This window comes from Tamandua tetradactyla, chromosome 8, assembly GCF_023851605.1.
Source record: "Tamandua tetradactyla isolate mTamTet1 chromosome 8, mTamTet1.pri, whole genome shotgun sequence".
Classification (NCBI taxonomy): domain Eukaryota; kingdom Metazoa; phylum Chordata; class Mammalia; order Pilosa; family Myrmecophagidae; genus Tamandua; species Tamandua tetradactyla.
The window spans coordinates 53,395,319-53,416,909 of record NC_135334.1 but is presented as its reverse complement, the minus strand read 5'-3'; the positions used below and the strand labels follow the sequence as shown (position 1 = coordinate 53,416,909).

Sequence of the window (21,591 nt, the reverse complement as noted above, 5' to 3'; positions counted from 1 at the left end):
CTTAAAGTCTTTGCCATGGTGGGGAGCAGGTTAGGGAGGGAGAGGCCGGGAAAGAAGTTAAAAGCACCACTGTGTGCCCTCAAAGAGGATCATTCTCTGTCAGCATGCCATGTCCACCCATTTTCCATACACACTGTTTCTGTGTCAGTCTACCAGGCAAGAAAGACTGCACCTGGATGCCAGCATTAAGGGTGTCCATGCCATTATAACTTTCACTCATGTTCTCTAATCCTGGAGAGGAGTCCCTGGGCTTGGCTACTTGACTCTATCTAATAGACTAAGACCCCCGCCTCTTAGAACATTGACATGGGTTTCAAAGGCAATGATTTTGCTTTGGGAGGTGGTATTCAAATCTTATACCTGGAGGAGAAGGCCAGGCTCTGGCCCTGAGTTTAGCAGCATCAGCATGCATTTGATGTACTACTACCCTTAGGCAACACTTTCAGGTTAGTTTGCTTCACTGAAGACTTGCAAGTTAGAGTAGACATCTGCAAAGTCACTTGGTTTCTATGTTAGTGTCATCAAAGAGAGAGTGCATATCCGCATGCATACACACACACAAGCTTTAATTTAAATTGTGTCAGAAAAGGAATAAAGTTTATGTAAAACTAAGGAAAGTTGTGTGTGGTAGTTAGGTTCAGGTGTCAACTTGGCCAGGTGAAGGTACCTAGTTCTATTGCTGTGGACATGAGCCAATGGCATGTGAACCTCATCTTTTGCTGATTACATCTGCAGTTGGCTAGGAGGTGTGCCTGCTGCAATGAATGATGTCTGATTTAATTGGTTGGAAGCTTAAATGAGAGAGGTCAATGTAGCACAGCCCAAGCAGCTCAGCCCAGGCCTTTGGAGATGCAGAAAGGAATCACCCCGGGGAAATTTGTTGGAACCCAGAGGCCTAGAGAGAAGGCCAGCAGAGATCACCCTGTGCCTTCCTGAATAAGAAAGAATCTCAGTTGAAAGTTAGTTGCCTTTCCTCTGAAGAACTAATGAAATAAATTCCTTTTATTAAATGCCAATCTATCTCTGGTGTGTTGCAGTCTCGCAGCTAGCAAATTAGAACACTGTGTAATTAGATATTGCACATTAATTTAAATGATTCCATGGCTTCCGGTAGTTTTACTAGTCCCCAGGATTCAGTCGCTTATATCATTTTCTCCATTTTCTGCTTAGAGCTTATCTGTTTGTCTTCCCAGTAAGCCACGCGATCACTGGCACAGATCCTAGAAACCCAACTGAAGAACTATATAGATCATCTGTACCCAATAGTCACTAGGCTGCTTAAGCTTGATAAAAGTAAGGAGATTTTCTCTTTCACTGCAAAATAATATCTTTCAGATTTTCTCACAGGAGTGTGCCCTTCACAGCATGAAACACGAAGCAGATGTTCTCCATGTTGATGGGGTGTGAAGTGCTGAAGAGTGGTTTACTGTGGTTTTGGCTTTTTCTGCCAAAACACTGAACTACATAGTGCTGTACATCCTCCAGCCTGTGGGTGTCTCCACTGAAATCTCAGCAGTGCTTCTTGATGCTGACCATCTTCTCATTCTCCACCATTTCGCTAGGGAACAAAATTATGGAAACAATGAAGAATAGCTTGTGGCTGACTATGGTCTCAAAGATGTTCACTGCCTCCACCAGCCAGTTGGTGCGCTTGTCCTCTATGAGGACCAGGTAGTACTCACTGGAGGTCACTATGAACAGGATGGACAAGATTCTGTCAGAACTGGATCCACTTCTGGTGCTAAGACTGCTGGCCACCCACAATCCACCATCTTAAAAGGGATTTTTTTTTTTAATCAAGAAGTCGTGTTCCACAATTTCCTTGGTGTCTTTCCTAGCCAGCAGAACATCTTGCTTACTAGGAAACTAATTCAACTGGCCAATCTTGCCCAGATTATCCGGGAATACTTTACTCTCCTTCAACAGCTGGAACTCACACCTCCGGCTGAATGCTTCCGCGATGCCAGAATCCCTCCGGAGAACAACAAAGCTGGTAGGTGGTGGGCGCCACAGGCAGTCCTGCTTGTTCTCAAAGCCCATGTAGAACATCCTGCGCTTTTCCTTCTCAGAGTACTTCCCAGGAACATCGAGTTTGTCTCCTGCATCAACAAGAACTCTGGAGCCTGTGCGGATGCTGTGGAAGATAGTGTCCTAGAACTGGAGCAGCGCCTTCTGGTCAAACTCCCGCGGTGGATGGTGCACATCTACTTGAGAAGGTGGGCTTGGCTTGCTCACTGAGCCCAGCAGCAAGATCTTGACGAGGCCCAGCGGGGTGTCCATGTCGCGGCTGTGTCTTCGCTGCCCTCAGCGCCTTCGCACGCACCCTGCCCGGCTCTCGCTGTCCCAGCTGGTCTCTGCAGGCGGCAGGCACCGGCTCAGCGCCTGCCCCACCCAATACAAGGCCCCAGCTCTCTCCGCCTCCCCCTGCCTCGCCCCGCCCCTCAGGCCGCCTCCTTGCTGGGTGGCGCCCTGCCTCGCCTCCCCTGGACCCGCACTCCCACTCTGCATTCTTTATTAGAATTCTGATAGCATTATAACCTAAAGAAATATACAAGAGTACACTTTTTTTTGCTGAAACATTTTAAATTCTGGGATAGGAACTGTAATAGCTGAACAGTGGCTTTGGATATGGAAGGCAGTCAATGAATACTAAATAAATATTATGGCTAATTAATTAATGTACCGTGTTATTAAATTTAAATAGGGCCAAGTGATGACGAGCTGAAATGCAGAGTGAAGATGATTGCTGAACAAGGATGAGGAGCAGGTCACAGAGAAAGTTAACTGTATAATTTACTGAGCCGTCCCACTGAGAAGAGAGCCTTATGGAGGCTGCAGAAGGTGGCGAGGGCGGGGCGGGGGGCTTTTCTCCGCGGACCTCAAAGGCTGCAGGTGGAGGCCTCTGCCTGGTCCGCCTCTGGGAGGGAGGGTGGTCCTGAAGGTGGGACGGTCCTTAAGCAGCAGCCAACAAATTAGGTCCCTGGGATGGCTGTGGAAAAGCACAAGCTGGAGGAGAGAAAACAGACCTTTATTAAGCAGATTATTCTGATACTGACCATTCAGTACCCTCTCTTTCCCCCAAACCCTCCCCACCCTCACCCTGGTCATTTCCCCTGAATCTGTATCAGAGCTTGGTTTCAGGGTCTCAAGTTCTCAGATTTACTGGAAGTACCAGATCTGAAACCGACATTGACATTACTGTCAAACTGGCCCACCAGATTTTCAGTTCCATGGCCACTCTAGTTACTAGCAAAGAATTTAAGGGAATTTAATGGAAACTCAAAACTGAACGTTTTTCCTCACCTTGAGATTGACTCCTAGACCCATTCTTTTGTGTAGGTTTTTCTCTGTGAAGTTGATGGTGCTTATTGTTTCCATGCAGGACTACCAGTGTTTGAACATCATGAGGTTCAAGGCATACTCTGTTTCTCAAAATAAAATTACATTTAATTTTTATTTTCTGCTCATACAAGTACCACAGGCTATTCACCAACATTTTGTCAAATGTAGAAAAACAGAAAATAAAATAAAATGAAAATGCTTTAATCTAATTGTTCTTAGAGTATCTTTATAAATATTTTTGAATCATACGTATTGTTTTTTAATTAACATATATGTTATGGTCAGGTTCATGTGTCAACTTGGCCAAGTGCTGGTACCTGTTTGTCTGATTGGGCAAGTGCTGGCCTGTCTGTTGCAATGAAAACATTTCATAGAATTAAATCATGAGCATGTCAGCTGCATCCACAGCTGATTCCATTTGTAACCAGCCAAGGGGAGTGTCTTCTGCAATGAGTGATACTTAATCTAATCACTGGAAGCTTTTTAAGGAGGATTCAGAAGAGGCAGGATCTCTTCCTGCTTTGGCCAGCAAGCCTCTTCTGTGGAGTCAGTCCAGATTCCCCATTGGAATTGTTGGCTTCACAGCCTACCCTGTGGATTTTGAACTCTGTATTCCTATGGTCACGTGAGACACTTTTATAAATTTTATATTTGTAAGTGTTCCCTGTTGATTCTGTTTCTCTAGAGAACCTTAACGAATGCAATATATTTCTGTGTGTTCTAGTTTGCTAGCTGTCAGAATGCAATATACCAGAAATGGAATGGCTTTTAAAAAGAAGAATTTAATAAGTTGCTAATCTACAGTTCTAAGGCTGAGAAAATGTTCCAATTAAAGCAAGTGTGTAGAAATGTCCAATCAAAGGCATCCATCCAGGGAAAGATACCTTGGTTCAAGAAGGCCGATGAAGTTCAGGGTTTCTCTCTCTAGTGAGAAGGCACATGGCGAACACGGTCACAGTTTCTCTCATGGCTGGAAGAGCACATGGCGAGCACAGCATCATCTGCTAGCTTTCTCTCCTGGCTTCTGGTTTCATGAAGCTCCCCAGGAGGCATTTTCCTTCTTCATCTCCAAGGGTCCCTGGCTGTAGACTCTCTACTTCATGGTGCTGCAGTATTTTCTGCTCTCTCCAAATCTCCTTCATTCTCTGAAATGTTTCCTTTTTTATAGGACTCCAGAAACTTATCAAGACCCACCCAAATGGGTAGAGACATGTCATCACCTAATCCAGCTTAATAACCACTCTTGAATAAATCACATCTCTAAGGAGATGATCTGATTACAGTTTCAAACATACAGTATTTAATAGAGATGATTCTACCTTTACAAAATGGGATTTTGATTAAAACATGGCTTTTCCAGGAAATATATATCCTTTCAAACCAGCACATTCCATCCTCTGGACCCTAAAAAAGACATTTTCCCTGTATACAAAATACATTTATTTCATAACAATATCACACATCCTTAAACCATTTCAGTAGCAATATACATGAAATTCAAAGTTAGAAATATACAAATCCCTATCAAAGTTAGTTACAGGCATGGTCTGTTCTAAGGCAAAATTATCCTCTGGCTCTGGACCTATAAAAACTCAAAACAAGTTATTTGATGCCAATATGCAAAGGAGGAACAGTCATAGGATACATATACCCATTTCCATAGGGAAGAAGGAACACAGGGGTCACTGGACCCAAGCAGTTTCGAAAACCCACAGGGCAAAGTCCGTTAGATTTCAAAGTCTGAGAGTAATTTATCTTTGAGGCTTCTGAAAGTGGCAGTCCCACCCTTTTCGAATGCCTACGCAGAAGCCTGCCTCTTTCCAAATGCAACCTTGGGGGATACTGGGGAGACCACCTTTTACTCAGCTCCACCCTCTCCATGCATTGGGGCTGCACCCGGGCTGTCTGCCATCTCCGGAGCACACCCTCAACCCATCCATGTGGTGGCAGCCAGGATCTCCCCAAACCTCAAGGAATGTGCTTCATGCTCTCCAATGCTTGAAGCAGCATAATTCTTCCAATGCAATGAGGTGGAAGGCCCATCCTCTCTGCCTTTGGGGCAAACTCACCCTCTCCATGTGCTTGGGTGGGTCTGCTCTCCTGACCCAAGTCTTCTTGACTTCAGACCTCAGCCTCCATGGTTTTGCCTCTGAAGTTATTTTTCCCCCAATATGTCCCTTCTCTGAACCCCCCAGTCTAGACTGGCAGCAGCTCTGTTTATACAGGTCCCACAGCACTCTTGTTGGCTTTCTATGCAGTAGCCTTGGATCGTGCCCATCAGACATAAGGAGTTTCCACAAATCCCTCCTGGATAACTCCATGTCTGATCCTGGCTTTCTCTGAAATGACTGACTGTTTCCACATCTAGCCAAATCCTCACACAGGACACTATTCTCTGAGGTCTCCCTTCCTGGAAGCCCAGAATTTTCCAGAACATCAATTTCTGGTTTCTTTGTACTCAAAAGTTCAGTTTTCAGCTTATCTCTCTCCTGTCACATTTCACTATACTCTGAGAGGAGAAACCAGGCTGCACTTTCCACATTTAATTTGGAGATCTCTTCTGCTAAATATCCACATTTGTGGCTTTTAAAATCTCCCTTCCAGCCAAATCCACTAGTCAATTTTGCTAGATTATCTGCTCTTTTAAAACAAGGATCTTCTTCCTTCTAGTTTGCAATAACACGTGCCTTATTTCTGTCTAAGACCTTGTCAGAGGTATCTTTAGATTCCACATTTCTACCGACAGTCTCTTCAAAGTATTCTTAGGGCTTCTCTATCAGGCTTCTCACAACTCCTCCAGATTCTTACCCTTATCCACACAAAAAGCTGTTCCAACATGTTTGGTATCTGCAAACTGCAGCAGCACTCCACTCTCCAGTACCAAAATCTTTTCTCATTTGCTAGCTGCTGGAATGCAATATACCAGAAATGAATGGCTTTTTAAAAGTGGAATTCAATAAGTTGCTAGTTTACAGTTCTAAGGCCGAGAAAATATTCCAATTAAAACAAGTCTATAGAAATGCCCAATCAAAGTCATCCATCTGGGGAAAGATACCTTTGTTCAAGTAGGCTGATGAAGTTCAGGGTTTCTCTCTCAAGTGAGAAGGCATATGGTGAACACAGTCATGGTTTCTCTCACGGCTGGAAGGGCATATGGCGAGCACAGCATCATCTGCTAGCTTTCTCTCCTGGCTTCCTGTTTCATGAAGCTCCCTGGGAGGTGTTCTCCAAAATGTGTTCTCTTTTATAGGACTCCAGAAACTTATCACGACCCACCCAAATGGGTGGAGACATGTTGTCATCTCATCCAGTTTACCAACCACTCTTAATTAAATCACATCTCCAGGGAGATGATCTGATTATAATTTCAAACATACAGTATTCAATAGGGATTATTCTGCCTTTATGAAATGGGATTTTGATTAAAATATGGCTTTTTTAGGGGACATACCTCCTTTCAAACCAGCACACTGTGCTTCACTGAGGAAAGGATGGTGCTGGGATAATTGAGTAAGAGAAATAGAAAAAAATAAAGTTCTTAGGGGTCTTTGAAATAACTATGAGATTGCAGAGAGAGTTTTTGCAATTCTGGAATTCAACATCATTTTGGAAAATATAATTGTAGGAACTTCTTAGCATCATCAGTTGACATCTATCTGTCTGTCTATCTATCTATCTATCTATCTATCTATCTATCTATCTATCTATCTCATATATGATTGGAGGCCTTTAGGAGACAGGAAAAAGTGCAGACCTCTCTCACTGTGCCATTGGGCTGGGCTTGTCTGGAAGGGGCCAGAGATACATGCCCAAGGCCAGGATAACACTTTCACTCTCTCAGGGAAGCAGTTTCTTGTTTCTCAAGATGAGAGGTTAGGATGTCTGTCCAGTGGTTTCAATAGAAAAAGTGCCTTCCTACAACTTCTAGTCTGTCACTTCTTGCCTCTCAGAATTCCATTTGTTCGCCCCACATCCATTTGACTGTTTCTATCCAGGGGTGGAGGACAAGAAAATTCTAGGACTTACAGGTTTGGAAAGGTTACTTCCCATTCTACCCTGCACTTCCATCCCATTGTAGCCAGGCACCAGTTCAGGTGAGACCCTACCTACAGGACATTCTCCCTGCTATGACACTGTCCCCTGCACCCAGCCCCACTCCTCACCTCACCTCACCTTCCTGTAAGGCACAATCCAGAGAAACTCCAGAATCTCAGAAGAATCAGTTAATGATTGGCGACCTGATGGCTGAGAACCCAGCTGCTTAGAGACCCAAAAGGAGCTCCTCAGACACTGAAACTCCCTCCTTTCCTTCTCTTCTTACACTTTCTCCTCCTCCCTGCTTCTCACCATGCTCTGTCCCTGGTGCCCCAGGTCTCTGTGCCCACAAAGGGAAACTCTTAAGCATTTGTGATCAGATCTGACCTACTTCTCCATATGCAAAGCCAGATGTTCCATGAATGCATGGTGGATATGAGGGGTCGGTTGTAACTATAAGAGAGGATTTCTCAAGGATCAAAATTGAAATCTCACTCTACCCCATAAGTAGTGGACTACCCTAACTAATTACCTTCTCAAGTACAAATTAACTCAAATTTACCTGGTTACAAGTCCTCCTCCTCTGACTTGACACAAGGGTCTTTAAACTGAAGCATCTAAGCCTTCTCTCCTCTACCCCCTAAACTGGGGTGGGTAGTGTCAGGTAGAGAATTTGGGTCCTGCTTGGAGAGAACTTGGGAGGCTTGAAGTGGAATGTGAGGGGTAGGAGAAATATCTATTCATGACCGAAACTGTTCTTGCCTTAAATTTTTGCATTAGAAAACAAAAATAATGAATGTCCACAATAAAACACTTTTACCTGACAGAATATAATTAAAGCTAACCTCAGGTAAAATTTTTCCAATTTTCCAACACATTGGATAAAATCATGAACTGCTGATATTCCCCCTTTCCTTTCTGAATTAAAAATAAATGTCCTTGGGTGGGCAACTGTGGCTCAGTGGCAGAGTTCTCTCCTGCCATACTGGAGACCCAGGTTCGATTCCCGGTGCCTGCCCATGCAAAAATTAAAAATAAAAATAAGTAAAGTAAATGTCCTCAATCAAGAAAAAAATAGATAGGAAGAAACAATTTGGGGGTTCACTTGTTGAAAAAACAGTGCCTCTTGATAAGATCACCTTTGTAGAGATTGTGAGATTAGCAAAGGTGTTCACTCAATCGTTTCATAGTTTTGAAGGAAACTAATCATCCACTTTAACACCTATAAGATGTAATCACTGAGACGAAATGGGCATGGTGTCTGAATTCTATAAAAGCACATTCAAGGAGCCAGGCTCATTCTTCTGAAGAAGAGGCATAGTGCACTTGGAAGTCTCCAGCTGTGGAGACCTCTGAAAACTGCACCTACCACTTTATGAGGACCTGACCCCTGAATTGACTTTCATAGTTGTATTTCGACAGCAAGAATTGGTGAGACCATTGGTATTTTCTGTAGGTGAGTACACAACTTAGAGAAAATTTCCTGCTATTTTCCCAAAGCAAAAGAAACCTCCCTCCAAAATCATTTTAATTTGTCTGTCAGCAAACTGAGGTTGTTTCTATCAAATAATCTCATTTGCCTGGTAAGTAAATATGACCCCAACCTATTTTTGAATTAAGCTTTTTGTCATCTTGTCTTGCTATATATTTGGAATTAATATGATTAATTTTGGCCTATTACTTTATATATTCCTTGGTTGTTTGTTCACCTGGATTATATAGATTCAGAAAGTAGTTACAGATATCTACATTAAGAATTGGGGAAACCATTGACATATTCCCCAACCCAGCAAAGTTGAGGGGAAAAAAGCATAATTTTAATTTACCCATCAGCATACTGCAGTTGTGTCTATTAATTGATACTGTATGTCTTGTTAGTAAAAATGACTCCATTCCTTTAAATTATTTGTGGTATAACTACTTTGCAATCTTTTCTTGCTATATATTTTTGCAATTCATCTTATCATTTTTGTTCTATTATCTTATGCATTCCTTGGTTGTTCATGTGGGTAAAATTCAGACAGTAGTAGCCATATATATTGGAATTTCGCATCTGAAATTACAATCCTAAAAATGAGTTAGGAGTATTTTATTTTCCATGTATTAATGTATTACACTCCACTTTATGAATGGAAGTTACATAGATACATGAAAGACAGAATATTTTACCATATTGAAATAGATAATTATTTGAGAGAAATATTATTTTATAGTTTATTGTTTCTTTTTTTAATACTTTTATTGTAAACAACAAACAAACATACAAACATTCTTGGCATGGTTACAATCAGTGGCTCATAATATCATCACATAGCTGTATATTGATCACCATGATTACTTTTTTGAACATTTGCATCTCTCCAGCAAAAGAAAGAAAAAAGAAAACAGTCATGCATGACATACCCCTTACCCCTCACTCTCATTGGCCACTAGTATTTCAATCTACTCAATTCATTTTAATCTCTAAGAATTATTACTTTTCGGATATAATTTTAAAGAAGTCTGGGAATTATTTGGCTTGCAGAAAAGCGATACTGGTGGCCATACAGAGGATCGGAAAGTAGAGAGTCATCTTTATTCCTCTAGCGTATAAATGAGAAATGGTGACTAAATTTTTTGGAAAATCAAGGTTTAAAAACAAAGTTTATTTTCTGACTCTGATTATTAGTATTGCAAGATAATTACATCTTTTCAAAATATGTAAGTGTCCTTCATCATAGTTTGAAAGGTCTTAGAAGATTTTGGTATTCTCTACATAATGTTTGAATGCAAGTAAACAGACCATAAAAATAGAAGGATGAATTCAACAGCTTATGTTCATGTAAGAATATTCTGGTTGAAATCAGATCCAATTTTATAAAGCTTAGTTTAATCATTATTAATTCTCATGTTTCAGTAGAGAAACTAAGAAAACTAAATTAATTACTGAAGGTAAAATGTCTTAGAGCAATGCTCATTGATAAACTAGCATTGGTAAGTAGCAAAATGATTCTATTTCAGACCATCAGAATAAAGTACAACTTGGATAAGATGGGGGCATTGTTCAGGAAGTCAGGAACTTTTTCAGTCTCGAAATCAATATGATTACTGAAGGACAAACTGGTGTAAGAAATCCATGTGTAATTTTGGCTGACATTTCTGTAGGTAACGAATTCTAGAAATTAATGTTTACAATTGGGAGCTGTAGATATTTCACAATGAATGTGTCAGTAAGTTTATGACTAGCAGAAGTAGGTGACAACAGCAATTTAAGAGGTGGTATCTAAAGGTGAAAACTGACAGTACAGTAGTTTGAGACTACTATTGTTTCAAGTAGGCAAATATACTTTTTGTACAAAAGTTGTGAAAAAGTCTTAAAGAAAAAAATGGAGAAATGTAATAGTTCACTTTGCGGGGTATATGCAATAGAATGAGGGTTAATGTCCTTAAATCAGCAGGACAATATGGGAGCCCATGACTTTAGGTAGAGGAAGGAAATTCATTCATAGGAACAGGAGCAGGAAAAGGGCTTTGAGGATAGAAATTAAGTTGAGAAATAGAATTTTGGGAAGATTTTGTCTGATGGTTTCTAATCCTAAGATTACTATGCAACATTTGTGTTATGAGTGAGTTGTCAGGCTGCAGAGTAGAGAAGTTAAAATTTGATACTGATCTATTAACAAAGGCATCAGAATGTTCACAAAATGATTTCATAAATCAAACATAAATGTCAAATGTTTCTATGTGGTTTTTCCAGATTTGAGATGACCTATATTGAAGAAATGAACTCTGAAAGAAATTTTTCCAGTTGTTTCAGGAACTTGGGAAGTGAATGAAAGTGATTTGAGGGAAGGAGGGATTTGACTCTTGGTGAAGTTGATAGTCAATGAAAAATAAATGAAGGGTAAATGGAAAGGGATGATTTTGTGGTTTCTGAGAAATGGGAGGGCATGAATATAGGGTTGTAAGTAGCTGAACTTAGAGGACGTGAGTCTAAGAGAGATGGATGAGGTTTAAGTGGAGGTTGATAAAGTCAGTCCGAGTTTGTGATCTAAGAAATCCATGCTCCTGCAGGTGTCTGCACATACTCCGAGAGGTTTTATCAGGGGTGAGTATCAGGATTTGCATCCAGTTCTCCTGAGGGAAGAAAAACAACATTTAAAGAAACAGATAAATGCAGAAAGATTTTATGGCAACTCAGGAAAAGTAAAGCTAAAATGCTTCTAAAGAACAAACACCTGAGAGAAATGTCTGAGGAGCTGATGAAAACGTGTCAGAAACCAGACGTGGAGATGCTCCAGGTGAGGACTGAGGACATGCCTGGGATACGTGTTTATTAATACAGTTTGCTTCTTTAACCTCTGTTTGCTATCAAATGTCTATTTATTCAAGTCCTAAGTCTGTAGAGGAGGTTAATTCCTAACTGGGAAAGACAGATATGAATGCAACTCTTCTCCTCTCCATTAACAAGAAAGTTTTTGTGGAATTGTGAGAGTGGATTCCCTAGGGAACATTTTCCTCTAAAATTCTCCTTATTGACCTGCTTCTATAAAAAGTAGAAGAAAAAACTTATACATCAGCATTCTATTTTTGTCTCCAGTTGGACAATAAATAGAAATCTGGAAAAAGCTAGCATTTAAGTCCATCTCTTTGGAATCCTTGATCTGAATTAATTGGGCACATCACCCCTCAGGGACAAACCCTGGAAATCCCACCTTGCACACAGCCAGGCATGGCTGCCGCAGTTACAACCACAGCCTTCTCTCTCTCCAGTCACCCTTGGGGTTCAGAATTTATCAAGATTGAGAGACTGTCACTCTGCTCTAACTGGTGTTATCCTTTAGAGATGGAAATAAAAAATGAATTTTCGAGAAGGGTGGAGGGAGCTTTTACCAAACCTCCATGAGGTAAAGCCTGCATGAACAATTTCTTAAGAATTCTCACTGTTCTTTTCTGTTTACAGAACTTGGTAGAGATACTGACAAGGTAAGTTTGAGCTTCAGTACCCCATGAGGGCTATGAAGAGATCAAACATGTATTTAACCATGCAGAGAAATAAATTATTCAATATTATTTTAGTGTGCATGTTTTTTTGTTTTACTGAATATGATTCCCTGTCCCTTTTTATCAGAAGTTAGCATTGTTTTACCCTGCACTCTGACTCAGACAGGTTGATTGTGAACCAGTCATAGTAGAATTTGCTAGAAAAGAGCTGTCTGTGATAAACTTCAAGACTGTAAACATATCGAGGTACAGGGACTGGCTTTTCCTAGACATCAGGTGAGAGGCAAGCACCTCTGAGAAGCGGGGAGTGCAAGAATTCAGAGCAGGATCATTTTCAATTGAATTCTTATATCTTTTCTTTAACACCATTATGATGTCTCTGCACCAAAAATATTTAACTCACTCTTTCCCCTGCAGGAATGAGTTAGTGCAGCTGCACATGCCCCAGCCTGTGAGCCCAGAGCTCAGCACAGGGCCCATCACCAGACTGAAAGACAAGCTCAGCCGCTACCGAGGTGAGGGTCAGCCCATCTGTGGGACCATGCAGTGTCTTTATGACGGTTTCCCATCAGCAGTCTTTCCCTCTTTATTAACCTTACACTTAGCAGAGGAGAATAACCTTTGAAGGGGCATTTACAGCCCATTTGCAGTGTCGTAGTGTGGAAAAAAAGAAATTAAAGATGGTGAAGGGATAAATGTGATTCAGGATTACAGCAAATTATATAGAAATATTACTTAGACAATGAGAAAAGGAAACATTCAGAAACAGGGCTTCTTGAATTCCAGATGAACTATTCCAAGATGCAATGTCAATTTGTCTTAAATAAGGGCATCCCAATGTCAAATGAAGTGTTATGGTGATAGACTGGTAGTGTTTTATTGTAAAATATTTCTCCTTTAAAGTTTTTGGTAATTGATTTTGTAATACTATTCTTTTTAATTGATATAATTAGAGGGAAAAAACGATGAATAGGCATAAACTTACTAAATGAAAACTTTATCAACACCAATAAAGCTTTCTGGTGGTAGGCGAGGCCGTGCAGAGTTAGTTAGAACTAATCCTGGAGGATTAGCCTTGCAGACAAAGAACGAGCCTGAGATGGAACCAGCATAAAGTGTAGAAAATTCTTAGGAAGAAATTGCTTCTTAAAAGGCATATTTAGATTTTTTTAAGTGTAAATTTGCTTGCTTTACTAGAATGCCATATTATTTTGGGCAAAGTATTACGCAGGTCTGTTTTTTTTTTGTTTTGTTTTGTTTAACCTGGGAAGGGACAGTGGAGGTATTTATATGGCTGTGGGCTTGGCAGTCATGCACAGGTATCCAGTTTCTCATGAGGAGTAACCAGACAGATGTTTTAATCCTGAATTTTTAGAAATATGTTCCACTGTAGTTTGGTATTTGTTTCTCCCACATATGCATGGGTAGTCCTTGAATCTGATACTGTCCAGCCAGAACTGTTCTTGACGCCTTGGCCTGTTTTCCCCAGTGAGAATCTTGACAGACTTTTTCACCTCATTGGAATGTTTAAACTGCATGTGACTGGTATATTCCTTTCCCCACAGTGGAGGTTTCCTTTGGTAATGAGATAACCAATCACAATATCAAACTGTTTGACGATGTGAGATGTTGGAGAGTTAGACATGACCATCAAGACACAGCTTTTCAATCTGAAAGCTCTAACTATGCTGCTGCGTGGGGACCGAGGCCGTCACCTCTGGGAAGCATTACTGGGAGCTGGAAGTGGACGGCTCTAGGGACTGGGCTCTCGGAGTCTGCAGGGATCCCCGGGTAAGGAAGAAGGACATGCTGGCTGACTCAGGACATATTCCTTCTTCTCTGTGTGAAGTAGCACAGTCATCGCCGTCTCTTCACCACCACCCCGATGCTTTGTCAGTGTATACAGACACCTCACGGCCTGGTTGGAGTGTTTGTTGATTGTGAGAGTGGAAGTGTGAGCTTTTTTAATGTCACCCAAACTCCCTCATCTGGCGCTGTCCCCCTGACTCCTTCAGTTTCCCTCTCAGGCCTTTCCTCCTCATTGTCCACAACGAACATCTCTACATCAGCGACCTCACTGTGTGCCTGGGAACTCCATTTCTGAGGGGGCCCGTCTCAACTGGTGCAAATCCCTCATATGTCATTATCATTAAGCTTTTGGCACTTTAACATAACAATAGATATGAAGATGAAGTGAAATGCAAAATTTTGTGTTTTTTCTATTTTATTTAAATTAAAATCATTTCTTGTTCTTTAGGTCTTCTATATTCTTTATTTTGTTTTGCTTCTTCATCTGTAATGTCCTAACAGTGTTATATAAGTGTCCAGTTTCCACTGTTTCTAGATGAGTGTCCTAGGATATATAGCAACTTTTGGTTTTAGAAATTATGTCGCTATATTATTTAGTGCATAGATATTAATATTTAAGATTTTAATTGTAAATTGTGACAAAATCGAAAGGATCCTTTCTTGTCACATTAATCTCCATTGCTTACATTCTACTTAGTTTAATATCAGGGACACAGATTCTGCTCTTTTAATGTTTCCATTTTCCTGGTTTAATGTCCTTTCCTTTACTTTTTGCAGGTATAAATCATTTTGAGTTTGAGGTGCCACTGTATGCAAGATATAGCTGGGACTTATGTTTTAAGTCTATATAAAAATATTTTTCATTTAAGGTCATTTAAACTGTTTACATTTATATGTCGCACATTATTTTTGTGCAAATGTGTTCGATTTTATTTGTAATTGCATTTAAAATTAATGCTCTTATGTCAGTACATTCAATTATATTGTTCAATATAATACCCCAAGTCTGATAAACATATTTGCTTTTATCACTCCTACCATAAATTTAATATAACTTTCAGGATTATTAAATATTTCTACATTTATTCTTTATTTCTTTTATTGCGGTAACATATATATACAAATAATATATAAATAATTAAAATGTATATAAATGATACAAAATTTCCATCTTAACCAGTCCTATGTATATATTTCACTGGAGTCAGTTATAATTACATTGTTGTGCTACCATCACCACCATCCTTTAATAAGACATTTTCATAACTCCAAACATAAACTCTTATCTATTAAGCAGTAATTCTCCATTTCCCTCTTCTTTCAGACCCTGGCAAAAGATTTGATCTACTGTCTCTTGGTTTTCTTATTTTAGGTATCTTATAAAAGTGGAATCACATGGTATTTCTCCTTTTACATCTGATTACTTCACTCAACATAATGTTTTCAAGATTCACCCGTGTTGTAGCATGTATCATAATTTCATTCCTTTTTATAGCTGACTAATATTCCATTGCATGTATATACCACATTTTGTGTATCTATATATCCATCTGTGGACACATGGATTATTTCCAGATTTTGACTATTGTGAATAATGCTATCTGTACATTGGTGTACAAACATCATCAGAGTCCCTGTTTTCTATTTCTTTGGGCATATACCTAGAAATCAAATTTCCAGATCATACAGTAATTCAATGCTTAACTTTCTGGGGAACCACAAAATTGTTTTCCACAGTGATCACACTATTTTACATTCCTGCCAACAATGTACAAGGTTTCAAATTTCTCCAGATTCTTTCCCATATTATTTTCCATTTTTAAAATGACCATGATAATGGGGTGAAGTAGCATCACATTGTGGTTTTAGTTTGCATTTCCCTGAAGACTAATGATGTTGAGCATCATTTCATGTACTTTTGGCTATTTGTATATCTTTGACAAAATATCCATCCAAATTATTTGCCCATTTTTAAAGTTGTGTTGTCTGTATTTTTGTTGTTGTGTTGTAGCAGTTCTTTATATATTCTGGATCCTAACATTATCAGATATGATTTACAACATTTAATCCCATTTTGGAGGTAGTCTTTTCGTTTTATTTTTAATGTTCTTTGATATACAAATGATTTTGATTTGGTAAAATCCACTTTATCTGTTTTTTCTCTTGTTCTTCATGATTTTGATGTTATCTGAGAATTCACTGCCAAATCCAAGGTCATAAAGGATTTCCCCCATATTTTCGTGAAGAGTTTTAAACTCATCAGTCTTATGTTTAGGTGCTTTGTCCATTTTTAGTTAATTTTTGTATGTGGAATTAGGTAGGGCTCCAAATTCATTATTTTGCATGTTCATGTACAGTTTTCTCAGCACCATTTGTTGAAGATACCATTCCTTCTACATTTTGTATACTTGATACTTCATACATATTTTTGTCAATATATTATTCATATGATTCTGTTATGACTCTGTTGTATAATGAATATAAGCACACAAAAAGATGTCCAACATTCTAACCATGAGGGAAATTCAATTTTATACAAAGTTATATACCATTTCATGCCCAATATAATAACTATAATAAAAAAGAGACAATAGCATACGTTACTGAACATATGAAAAAACAGAAACCCTTATGCACTGCTGGTAAAAATGTGAAATAGTACAACCACTTTGTAAAACAGTTTCGCAATTCATAAAATGTACAAATAGATTTGCTAGAGAACCTAGGACTTCTCCTATGTGTCTATGTTAGTTTGCAAGCTGCTGGATGTACTAGAACTGGAACAGCTTTTAAAAACAGGAGTTTTATAAGTTACAAATGTACAGTTCTAAGAAAGTTAAAGTGCCCAAATTGACGCACCAATGAGAGGTTACCTTCACTCAAGGAAGGTCAATTGGTTTGGAACACCTCTGTCAGCTGGGTAGTCAAGTGGCTGGCATCTGCTGATCCCTTGCTCCTGGGCCCCGTTGCTTTCAGCTTCTGACCCTGAGTGGGATCCTCACTTTACTTCTCTAGGGATGGCCTTCATATCTTGGCTTCCCTTGGCTCTCTCTATGTTCTGGCTTGCTTAACATCTCATGGCAACGTCTGCTGGACTCCAAGCATCTCCAAATATTAGTGTCTCTGCTCTCTATGTGTTCATATCTGGGTCAGATCTGTTGTGAAGTTTTTCATCTCTGAGGCTCCTGTCATTTCTAGAGGCTCCATCTTTCCTGCAAAGTGTTTCCTCTCTTAAAGGATTCCAGTAAGTTAATCAAGACCCACGTGGAATGTGTGGTCACACCTCCATCTAATCAAAAGTCACACCCACAATTGGGCATCTCACGTCTCCACAGAGATAATCTAATCAAGCTTCCAACCTGCAGTATTCATTAGGAATTAAAAGAAGCAGCTGCTCCCAGAAGATTGGATCAGGATTAAAACATGACTTTCCTAGGTACATAATAGATTCAAGCCAGCGTAGTGTCTGATCAAGAGAAGCAGAAACATGTTCATACAAAGATTAGTACTCAAATATTCATAACAGCATTATTTACAGTAACTAAAAAGTAAGAACCATACAGACATCCATCAATTTATCAACTCTTGAACAATAAGCAAAACATGTCATGTCCATAAAAAAGCACTAATTTATCAAAAAAATGAATGACATACTGATATAAGATGCACTTTGGATGATTCTCAAAAAACCTTATGCTGAATTTAAAAGACATGTAAAAACCATATATATGGGAGGTCGGGAAAAGATAGATCTCTAGAGACAGATAGTAGATTATGGCTTCCTAGGACTATAAGTAGGAAGTGAGATTAATTATAGTCATCACAAGATATCTTTATAGGGTAATGGAAATGTTCCCAAACTGGATTATGGTGATAGTTTCACAAGTTGGTAAATTTGCAAAAAAATATATATTGAACTATACACTTATCATGAGTGAATTCTGTGGCATATAAATTATGTCTCAATGAAGTTGTTAAAATTATTGAAGAATGCATAAATTCCAAATTTATGCATTCTTCAATAATGCATAAATGACCATTATGCAAAATAATGCATAATGACCAAAGTACTTTTACAAATGAACTATGGTGGAGGATTTACAGTATTTGCAAAATGTATCATAAAGCTAAAATAATCAAATTAATATTGTGTTCTACTGGTATACAGTGAGACATGCATCAATGAAACTGAATTAGAGTACAAATGTAGAAGACCACAGGTATTATCAATTGGTTTTCAACTAATATGCCAAGCTAATTCAGTGGGTATAAGATGAGTCTTTTCAGCAAATGCTGGAAGTCATATGTAAAAATCAAAGCTCAACCAACCTTTATGTCACTCTAAACACAAAAATTACCTCAAAATGGATCATTGAAATAAAAGTAAGCTTAAAATTATAAAACTTCAAGGGAAATCATAAAATAAAATCTTTGTGACCTTAAGTTAGGCAAAAATTTCATGTATATGACACCAAAAACATGAAACATAAAACAGATCAAAACTAAAAATATTTTTCTTGAAAATAAGGAATGACTAACATTAAAAAGCAACCCACAGATTGGAAGAAATTATTTGCAAAACATATATCTGAAATGGACTTTTACTGAAAAGAACGCTTATAACCCAATACAAATAAGACAGACTACCTGTTCTAATTTGGTAGCTACCGGAATGCAATATACCAGAAACAGAATGGCTTTTAAAAGGGGGAATTTATTAAGTTGCAAGTTTACAGTTCCAAGGCCATGAAAATGTCTAAATTAAAGCAAGTCTATAAAAATGTCTAAATTAAGGCATCAACAAGAAATTACCTTCACTCAGGAAAGGCCGATGGAGTTCAGGGTTTCTCTTTCAATTAGAAAGACACATGAACAACATGGCGAAGTCCACTAGCTTTCTCTCTGGGCTTCTTGTTTCATGAAACTCCTCCAGGACAGTTTTCTTCTTCATCTCCTAATGTCTCTGGCTGCCTGGGCTCTCATGGTTTTCGTGGCTCTGAAGATTTTTTTCCCATGGAGATAATCTAATCAAGTTTCCAACCTACCATGATGAAGAAGGATTAAAAGAAACGGCTGCATCTGCAAGACAGATTACAACTAAAACATGGCTCTTCTGGGACACATAATCCTTTTGAATTGACACACTACCCAATTAAATACCTGTACAACCTAAAACAGCTTGAGTAGACATTTTATTAAAGGAAACATTTGAATTTTAAGTAAGGACATGAAAAGATGCTCAGCATCATTAGTCATTAGAAATATATATAAAAGTTAAAACTGTAATGAGAAAATAGCTCACAATTCTAAGTATTGGTGGGGATGTGGAAGAATTGGGATGCTTCTAGATTGATGACAGGAATGTAAAATGGTACAGCCACTTTGAAAATAGTTTAACAGGTTCTTAAAGAATTAAACATAAACATCAAGTAACTCAACACTTGGATATCTATCTATGAGAAATGCAAACATTGTCCATCCAAAGTCTTGCATGCAAATATTCATAGCAGTGTTGCTCATAATTGTCAACGTGGTGGTTTGGAACTGTTATGTACTCCAGAAAAGGCCATATTTTCTTTTTATCTCTCTTTTTCTTTTAATAAAGATGTGTCTTTTATATTGTATATGCTTAAGTTCCTAAAATGATTTTGGTGACTATTTTCAAGCAAACATCTTACCACATACAATTATCATCAAATTCAAACTTGTCAGAATAATGTTAAATACTTAAAACACTTTAACCAGTACATTTTGAAACAATAATGCACAATCTTTTAATAAAGATTACTGCACATATAGGTACTACACTGTCCCCTAAAAAGACTACAATGAGATACCACCTCACACCTCTAAGAAAAGCTGCTATTGAACAAACAGGAAACTATAAATGTTGGAGAGGATGTGGAGAAATTGGGATACTTATGCACTACTGGTTGGGATGTATAATGGTACAGCAGCTGCGGAAGACAATTTAGTGGTTCCTTAGGAATCTACATATCCAGCTGCCTTATGACCCAGCAACAGCAGTACTTGGTATATACTCAGTAGAGCTGAAAGCAGTGACACAAATAGTCATTTGCACACCAATATTCATAATGGTATTATTCACAATCACCAAAAAATGTAAACAATACAAATGCCCATCAACAGACGAGAGGATTAACAAAATGTGGTACATACATACAATGAAATATTATGCAGCAGTAAGATGAAATGACATTCTGAAGTACGTAACAAGATGGATGAATCTTGAAGACATAGTGCTGAGTGAAATAAGCCAAATACAAAAGGATAGATGCTGTATGACTCCACTTTTATGACCATTGTGAAGGTAAAATCAGAGGCTTATAATACAGAATATAGGGGACTTAGTGATACATAAAAGCTAGAGATGGGTGAATTATTAGCTAATGAGTTTGAACTCAAATGTAAGGGAATAGATAGACGTGAAGGCAGTTCTCTAGTGGATCTATAAGTAATATTGCCATACTGAAGGTGAACAAGATTGAAAGGGGTTGTATAGACCTTTGTGCCCCACTGATTAACATTAGAAATATATAGTTCTTGGGCAGTTCACAGTGGCTCAGCAGGCAAGAATGCTTGCCTGCCATGCCAGAGGACCCAGGTTCGATTCCCGGTGCCTACCCATGTTAAAAAAAAAAGAGAGAGAGAGAGAGAGAAATATATAGTTCTTGCAAAAACTACTTCAAAGCCGTGAATCATTTACAAAGAGTGTTTAAGTTCAGGTATAGGGGAAAACTGCTGTTCTGGTTTGCTAGCTGACAGGATGCAACACACCAGAGGCAGATTGGCTTTTAATAAAAGGGGATTTATTTTGTTGGTTCTTTAGAGGAAAGGCAGCTAACTTTCCACTGAGGTTCTTTCTTATGTGGAAGGCACAGAATGATCTCTGCTGGTCTTCTCTCCAGGCCCCTGGGTTCCAAGAACTTTCCCCGGGGTGACTTCTTTCTGCATCTCCAAAGGCCTGGGCTGAGCTGCGAGTGCTGAGATGAGGAATGCCAAGCTGCTAGGCTGTGCTACATTGCGTTCTCTCATTTAAGCACCAGCCAATTAAGTCAAACGTCACTCATTGCAGCTGACACGCCTCCTAGCCGACTGCAGATGTAATTAGTAACAGATGAGGTTCACATACCATTGGCTCATGGCCGCAGCAACAGAACTAGGTATGCTCACCTGGCCAAGTTGACAACTGAATCTAACTAACAGAACTGCTATTGCATGCTGTGGGCCAAGTTTAACAGGAAAACAACAGCAATACCACAGGCCATGGTCTTTTAATCCATTCCTGTGAGTGTAGACCTGTTGTAGGTGGTACCTTCTGGTTAGGTTATTTCAAATGAGATGTGACTCACCGCATTTAAGGTGGGTCTTAATCATTTTACTGGAGTCTTTTATGAGAGG

At 39.0% G+C, this 21,591-nt stretch overlaps 1 protein-coding gene and 2 pseudogenes across 1 annotated transcript in view; 1 reads left to right on the top strand and 2 right to left on the bottom strand.

The window, feature by feature from the left end:
- LOC143645098 (tripartite motif-containing protein 43-like) overlaps positions 1 to 14,529 on the top strand; it is a 292,475-nt pseudogene extending 277,946 nt beyond the window's left edge.
- LOC143644381 (tripartite motif-containing protein 43-like) overlaps positions 1 to 21,591 on the bottom strand; it is a 273,323-nt gene that overhangs the window by 83,651 nt on the left and 168,081 nt on the right. The gene's annotated exons all lie outside the window — the stretch shown is intronic.
- On the bottom strand, positions 1,312 to 2,280 carry LOC143643865 (guanine nucleotide-binding protein subunit alpha-12 pseudogene; annotated as a pseudogene).